Source organism: Leptonychotes weddellii, chromosome 10 (assembly GCF_054177405.1).
Source record: "Leptonychotes weddellii isolate Sample4059 chromosome 10, ASM5417740v2, whole genome shotgun sequence".
Classification (NCBI taxonomy): Eukaryota; Metazoa; Chordata; class Mammalia; order Carnivora; family Phocidae; genus Leptonychotes; species Leptonychotes weddellii.
The window spans coordinates 60,891,314-60,899,645 of NC_138378.1; positions in this window are offsets into that span (position 1 = coordinate 60,891,314).

Consider the following 8,332-nt stretch of genomic DNA (forward strand, 5'->3'; position numbering starts at 1 on the left):
CTCCCCAGTGTCTATCACCCAGGCACCCCATCCCTCCCACCCCCCACCACTCCAGCAACCCTCAGTTTGTTTCCTGAGATTAAGAATTCCTCATATCAGTGAGGTCATATGATGCATGTCTTTCTCTGATTGACTTATTTCGCTCAGCAAAACACTCCCCAAATGTTATTTTTTAAACTATCAGCAAGTATCTAACTGTTGTCCTGATAGCAGCAGGTAGTCAACATGACCAAAAATAGAACCAACTCTTTTCTTTTTTTTTATAAAGCTAAAATGTGGTGACCATGTAAACAAACAAAAATATTTTGGAAGGTTTAAAACATCTCCTCTTTGCTTTATTTAAATATTATTTGTTAAGGAAGGCGTTTTGGAAACAATTAGAGAGCATCCTCTTGTCAGACTTGGAATCTGTGCCAGTTAATGAAATAGAGCAGGTGCAAAATTTAAAAGATGGAGGTTCAATCTTCACCAGTAATCTTTCTACTCTAGTACAATCCCATTGTCTAATGATACATAACTAGGTTGAATAAGCATCCTTGGGCTCAATGTCACTGAGAATTTTGGTTTCCACCTATATGGGCCAGTCTTACTTGTAATGTAAGGAAGAAATAAAAAATTTGTAATTTGATGGAATAAGATATCTTCTACACAAAGAATTTTGATAGCTGCTGGAAAAAAAGGAGAGAATCATTTTATATTCTTCCAACCTGAAAAAAAGTATTTAGCAGATTTATCCAAATCAGGGCAATAAACAAAAGCCCAGACTACTGAGTTTTCTCTAAATCAAGAAGATATTGTATGTTCTGTACATCTTAAATAAACTTAATCATCTAAGAATTTATTAGATATCAAATCTTTATGTTCTCCAGTTTCATATTTAATCTATGCTGTATTACAGAACCTGTATTCTCATGTAAAGCATTTTATAAACTGAACAGATGGTCCTGTTAATATAACACAGTTATTTAAACTTGTATCATTGTTTATACAGAAGTGATCTTAAATGCACCTCAAAAAAGATATGAATAGCTTATTTTAATTGCATTTAATGAAATGTTATAAAACTACACATTACCCAGAGGCATGTAAGATAAAATTAGTCTTATAATTATCATAAATTTAAATTACTGGTATAAAATATTTTGTTTATTATACAAATTAATGCCTATTAAATTGGAAACAAAAAAGATCAGTTAGTATGCAAAACTTAAATACATATATTTTAAGGACAAATTAAAGAGTATTCTTTCTCTTTCACATAAGAATTTTGCCTATTTTCCTTCTTTCTTTCTTTTTTTCTCTCTTTCTTTTCTTTCTTTCTTTTGAGAAGTAGAGAGAGGCAGAGGGAGAGAGAAAGAATCCCAAGCAGGCTCCATGCCCAGCACAGAGCCTGACATGGGGCTTGATTTCATGACCCTCAGATCATGACCGGAGCTGGAATCAAGAGTTGGGCACTCAACCGACTAAGCCAAAGCCAGCCACCCAGGCACCCTGCCTTTCTGTTTTTCCTAAGAATGTATCACTTAGTACAGTGCCTAAAACAGAGAACACTATGTAAGTATAGTAATGTTATAAATTCTAACTATTATTACTGTATACAAGTCCACATTAATTTCATCTATCTTATGTTTTTTAAAATACGGTGTTGCAATATATCTTTATTTTGGATTATTTTGCTTAATTTTTCTCCATTAATTTTTCCCAATATAATCACTTAACAAGTTTGGGACTTTTGGATTTTCAGTAATCAGGACTGGGACCAGAAATGGTTTGGAAAAATGATGACAAATATTTACAGTAAACATTGGAAATATAGAAAAGTATTTTTTTTTTTAAAGATTTTATTTATTTATTTGAGAGAGAGAGAATGAGAGAGAGCACATGAGAGGGGGGAGGGTCAGAGGGAGAAGCAGACTCCCTGCCGAGCAGGGAGCCCGATGTGGGACTCGATCCAGGGACTCCAGGATCATGACCTGAGCCGAAGGCAGTCGCCTAACCAACTGAGCCACCCAGGCGCCCCAGAAAAGTATGTTTATACTTAAATGGTATTACTAGATAATCCATCCTGAAATTTATATCCTTTCTTTGGTTGCTTATCACCAAATATTGTCATATTTTTAATTTCCAAAGTTTCCAGGTATCATAAGTAAAATAGAGGTTCTCTGAGGAAAAAGAACATGGGAACTCCAGCCCTATCAATCATTTAAGGATTGACTGAAGGGTCTTAAAATGATAGATGGGAAATGGTTCATAGATAGGCACCAAAGCTGTGTGAAAATGTTTATAAGATCATTATATGGAAGAAAAAAATAATGCAGTCTCATTCTAAATATCCAAACACTTTGGTGTAGAGGTCAGAAATGTGAACCAATTTAGTTGGAAATATAAAGATGACCTTGCTGATTGTTAGGATACAACCAACATGAGGGCGGGTGGCATTGCAGATTAAATCCCCCATCACTGAGGCATTCAAGCACAGGCTGGATAACCACTAGTTAAAAGAAGTCAGGTACAGTATACCTGGCTGTGACTGGCTTGGACTACATTTTGATCTAACTATGAGATTACGGTGACAAAGTGGATGTGGGTGTGGAAATGACATTCTACAGTCTTCATGTTTTTGTGCTACCTCAGCTAGTCTTATTCATCTGTTGGAATGGTATAGGTCTGCTGCTTTTGTTTAGTTTTAAAAATTAGTTAAGGTCAGTTTAAAGTCATCTGGAAACACGCGTCTGATAGAAACAACAAAAAAAGGTGTTTTCATCTTATTTGGAGACAACTGCAAAAACTACGTTTATTGTTTTATCTTAATTTTCTCTTCCAAGAACTTGGCATTAGCTCTTCAAAAAGGTTGGCTATGGTTCCAACTGTCAAAATACACAACAAACCTCTATTCAAAGTAAGATCACATTAGACATTGCATTTTATAGCCTTAGTAGGTTGTTTGAAAGCAGCCAAGAACCAAACACATATTTAAGCTTAAGAGTAATTAAAGTACCACAGGAAGAAAATAAGGGGAATAAAAATACTATTTGCCTTAGATTTATTCCAAATCCAAGCTGGTGATATAAGCCAATTAATATTCTAGAACTACTTCTAGTTTGTTTCTTTTTTTATTGTTTCTCACCTTCCTTTCTGCTCTATTTTTCCTCCATGGTTCTTCACTTTTTCTCTTATAGCTATTCCATTATGTTGCTGTTCTTTATCAATCCAGAGTTAAGGTAAAGATTTAGAAATTAGATGTAAGCCCATCTGGAAGATAGGAAGAGTTCCCTTCACTGCCATCTAAGGAGGAAGCTGAGGGTAAAGACACCAAGGGTAAAATTAAAGAACATGCTGCATATCTTAGAAAAAAACTTCTCCTAGCAGAATTTTCAGAAATATTTAGAATGTCACTTTCTTCTCATCAGAATACATGGCTTTGATTTACCAAGTTCAAAGTATCTGAGAAGAAAGAAATTGGAGAATGAAATGAAATTATAGAATACTTACTGACATTTTTTAAAAAAAGATTTTATTTATTTTAGAGAGAGCGAGCGAGAGAGAGAGCATGGGGAAACAGGGGGAAGGACAGAGGGAGAGAGAGAATCTTAAGCAGACTCCCCACTGAGCATGAAGCCTGATGCTCCATCTCACAACGGTGAGATAATGACTTGAACTGAAATCAAGAGTCACATGCTCAGCCGACTGAGCCATCCAGGTGCTGCAGAATACTTACTGACATTTTAAATATTAATGTTGTAAATTATAATTATTTTTTCTATCTGTCCCCTAATTATCCCTTCACCTTTAGTGTTCTGTTGCCTTGGAAGCTTTTGTAGGGAGAATTAAAAGATGCTATTAGATGGCCTCTTCCTTTATCTTGTGAAAGATAAAGATCTTCCTTTTTCTTGTGAAAGAAATACAAGAGATTGTGTAAGAAATTTTAAAGTGAGAGGGGAGAAAAAGCAGGGTCATTGATTTGGAGTAGAGACTAAATCATAACAATGCATTTTTCCTTGAATAGGCAGAGAAGGTCAGTGTATACATCTAGAATGGAAGGTACCCAAGGTCCAAATAAATGGCAAACTCTCAGAGGTGTACTGTTTCTGAATGCATCTGGGGTAGGCTAGACCAGAGGAATCAGACTGCTTAGATTACCAAAAGCCTAGCACATTCCTACTTGGTAAGAAAGTATCAAAGCTACTGGCAACACCAAGGGACAACTGGGCTTGGACAAAGAAAAATTCAGTGACAATCAAAGCAGGTTGAAATCAACTTGGTTCCTGTTTTTTGTGCCACATAAGCCTCTGGAGCTATCTCTCATAATTCTAAGATGGAAGAACTCACTCCTATAGGATTGAATTTCCTGCCACTTCTTCTTCTTTTTTTTTTTTTTTTAGAGAGAGGGAATGTGTCCGAGTGGGTGCGGGGAAGGGGCAGAGGGAGAGAGAGAATCCTAAACAAGCTCCATGCCCAGCGCAGAGCCTGAGTGGGGCTTGATCTCATGACCGTGAGTGAGACCATGACCTGAGCCCAAATCAGGAGTTGGATGCTTAACCAAATGAGATACTCAGGCGCCCCAAATTCCATGCTATTTCTATAGGATGAGGGTTAGAGTTAGATCTAATAAATTATTATGCAATAGATGCAGATAGAAGAACATTTTATAAAAATATTTAGCGCCTTTGAGTTGATGGACTGAGAGTCATAAATACCATATAACACTAGGAAGGGAATGTGGGAGTTCAGCCAAAAACAAAAAAAGATTCAAATTATTTTTTACAGTATTGTTTATATTTTAAAACACGATAGCAAAGCAAAAAGCAGATTCATATATATTTTATACCAGAAGTGAGCACAATGGAAATTAGTAATGCATCAACTTGGGCTGCCAGTTTATCCCATTTTTGTGTATATCTGGAAATTCATCTTTTCCTGAAGGAGATTTTAATTCCTTATCAATACACAATTAATTAGGAAGTTTATAGATCTGTACCAGTCTTTTAAAAAAAAATGGACCTGGACATTTCTAGTCCCATAAGTGTATACAAATAAGCATACTACATCAATACCTACAAGCTAGGTTTATTTGAATGCTAGGTGAATCTCAGATATATCTCATTAATACAGCAACAAATTGTGTAATTATAAGTGCAAAATTATGCATTTTGTCATAATATTTATTTTATTTTTTATTTTTTAGCATAATAATTTAAGATTTTCAGCAATTATTACAAGTTTAGGATACTTCTTATATAAGTTATATTTATAATAGAGAATTAAAACAGTAGTTTTACAAATTTCATGCTACTCTTCTTTCAACATTCTGGATTAATGAGACTGAAGTATCCGGTAACTGGAGGATGAATTAAAATTTGTAACATTTAAAATATGAAACATTTTACATGTGGGAATAGGATTTTTCATGAAACTGAGCAACGAAAAAATAAAAATCAAGAATTTGAAAGATGAAACCTCAAATTCAACTTATAATCTTTTATTTCAAACATTTGTATTTATTAAAAAGTATTATGCCATCTATTGACTTTACAACATGTAAATGCCCTCATTTAGTCAACAAATATTCTTTATTGGTAGGTGAGTCAAAGAAGTGATTTAAAAAGAGTGCCATTTAATGAAAGTTTGGAAAACAATCCTATGAAAAAAAAGCAAAAAAAAAACAGTCCTGTGGTTTAGCTACATAAGTGAAATATAAGATACCCTTTGTCACTGGGTGTTTGCCACAAATTGCTCATTCTCTATCATCCAGTATTTATATATATTTCCTTAGTTTATCAAGACATGGAATCAGTGATTTGCTCTGGCTAGTCCTTAACTTCTTTGTCTGCTGACTTTCTTACAATAGATGATTATAAAATTCAAGGGTTTGAAATATGTAGAAAATCTGTGAACTAACACTTAGCAGATACCACTATCAAGACACATAGACCTGGATTTGTCATTTATCAGATTTTTTCCATTGGGTCTAATGAATTTATGATAGGCTCACTTGGCACAGAATATGACCCTATCTATAATCAGCTGAATTACATTCCATAAAAATTAAAAATCCCCAGGACCACAAGAGGAGCAAAAGTCACAAGAAAGTAATGATACAGAACATTCTAATGTCTTCCTCTAGAGTCAACAAAAGTATTAGAAAAAATTATATGTATGGATTCCTTGACAGATCTATTTGGAAGAGCAAGAGTGAACGCCTCAGATTCTGCTTTAATCATGGCTAATAAAGTACAAAATAAAATCATTATTTGACATTACAACACTGTGCTGTTTTAGCAGGCTAAAGATTTTGCATAGGGAACCTTTATAGAAAGATTCTTCATGATGCATCAGAATGCTTCCATACTGTTGCCTTATAACAAATGGAACACTGGTGTCTCACTCTGGGGTTTTCTTGCCCAATCATGGGCTTGAAGAAAGAGTTTGGGTGCAAGGTAGGAAGACCGAAAACAGTTCGGGTGCACAGAAGGTTATATAACAATTTTAATTAACAGGTAAATAAATTTGTTAAAAGAGACTATTGATTGATAGATGAAAGAAAAAATAAATAATCTGAGATTTTGAAAAGGAAGGAAATTTTGGGATATTCTTGATGCCCCAGTAATTGTCTGTTACTTCATATATTAAGAAAATATAACACATATGGGCAATTTCACAGGTGTTTTGCATCAGTGTTTTGGGATATCTGCTGCCATTTGGATTCTATAATAGGCAAAGAGATCAGCTTTTTAAAAAAGAAAACATGACATTTTGTTCTGGATGTGTTGTGGAAATCAATATAGATGAACCCATTTTAAGCCTTATAACCCATTAGGGAATGCCCGGATGTGGTTCAGACCAGAAATGAGAAGATCACACTAGAGAATAGCAGAATCCTATTAATGTGAGACTCATATTTGCTGATTTTTAACAAGGCTATTCCAGCAGACTTTGGTCAGTTTTGAAGGTCTCTTACTTGGTAACTTAAGATAACTATAACTGTTGGTCAGTCTATGTAAGGGGTGTCAATTTGCAAGACAACTCAGATTAAGGGATAGTGCCTGTAGCTCTTTGCAGAAAAGGGTTTTGAGGCTATATCCAGGTGGAGACTGACAGACTGCCATGATTACTTGTTATTTTCCATGAGTCCAAAGTTACAAATGTATTACTTGACGTTTTATGAGAGGCAGTGTGCCTTACGTAGGTGTTTTTTTGCAGAAGTGATATTTGAACTCATATTTGAGTAACAAGTAAGAATCATTTAGAAAATGTTTGGAGAGAGAGGGAAAAGTGGCCCAGGCAAAGGTACAAAAAATACTGAGATCAGAGGGATACACATCTGACCAAAAACTAGAAAAGCTGGGGCTCAGGAAGTCAGAGAAAGGATGATGGCTAGGAAGTGAGCAGAAGCCCCGTATGTAAGGCTCAACATTCCCTAGAAGAATTCCTCAATTAATTAAATTCAGAGTTAAGAGTATCATCTTCATTAAACACTATTTTTATACTAGGATTACTGTTCACCATCCAAATTGGTTAACATGACTGTGTCATGATTACTCTTGGAAATACTATAAATGTGGTGTAATATAAGGTGAGCTTCTTTATTTCAAAATTATCACTCTTCCATTTCCATTCCAATAAGAAAACCAACAAAACATATAGGGAATAATATATGCTGGGCCTTAAAAAATTTTTTAACTGCTATTGTTTCTTGCAAATATTGGCTGTTCAGAATAATTAAAAAAGTTTGAGAGATATTAAGAAAAACAAATAGTCTCTGCCTCCTCCTGCTTATCTCTCCACACAAGCATGTCAGTCTCACCATCTGAGTCATGTGTAATAACAGTTTGATTATCTTTTTAGATTTTGTATTCTTTTGCAAGCCCATAATCATTTATTTACTCATGTATAAGCTTTTTGTTCTTTGTTTTATAAGTACAGCTCCACTTCTATTACTCTAAAACTTATTCTTTTCACTAAGCAAATTATCACAGACTTCTTTCAAGGTCAATATCTGTATCCATATTATTATTTTTAATAGCTGCAGAATATTTCATATATAGTATGTCATATATATTTAGCCATTCCTCTATGATCATTCAGATTGCTTCAATCTTTTCTTTATACATGTATACATATACATACACATACTTGATATTAACAAATAATGCTGCAATAAATGTCCTTAAATAGAAAAATCAAGAAGCTAATTTATGGGGCGCCTGGGTGGCTCAGATGGTTAAGCATCTGCCTTCGGCTCAGGTCATGATCCCAGGGTCCTGGGATCGAGTCCCGCATCGGGCTCTCTGCTCCTTGGGAGCCTGCTTCTCCCTCTGCCTCTCTCTCTCTG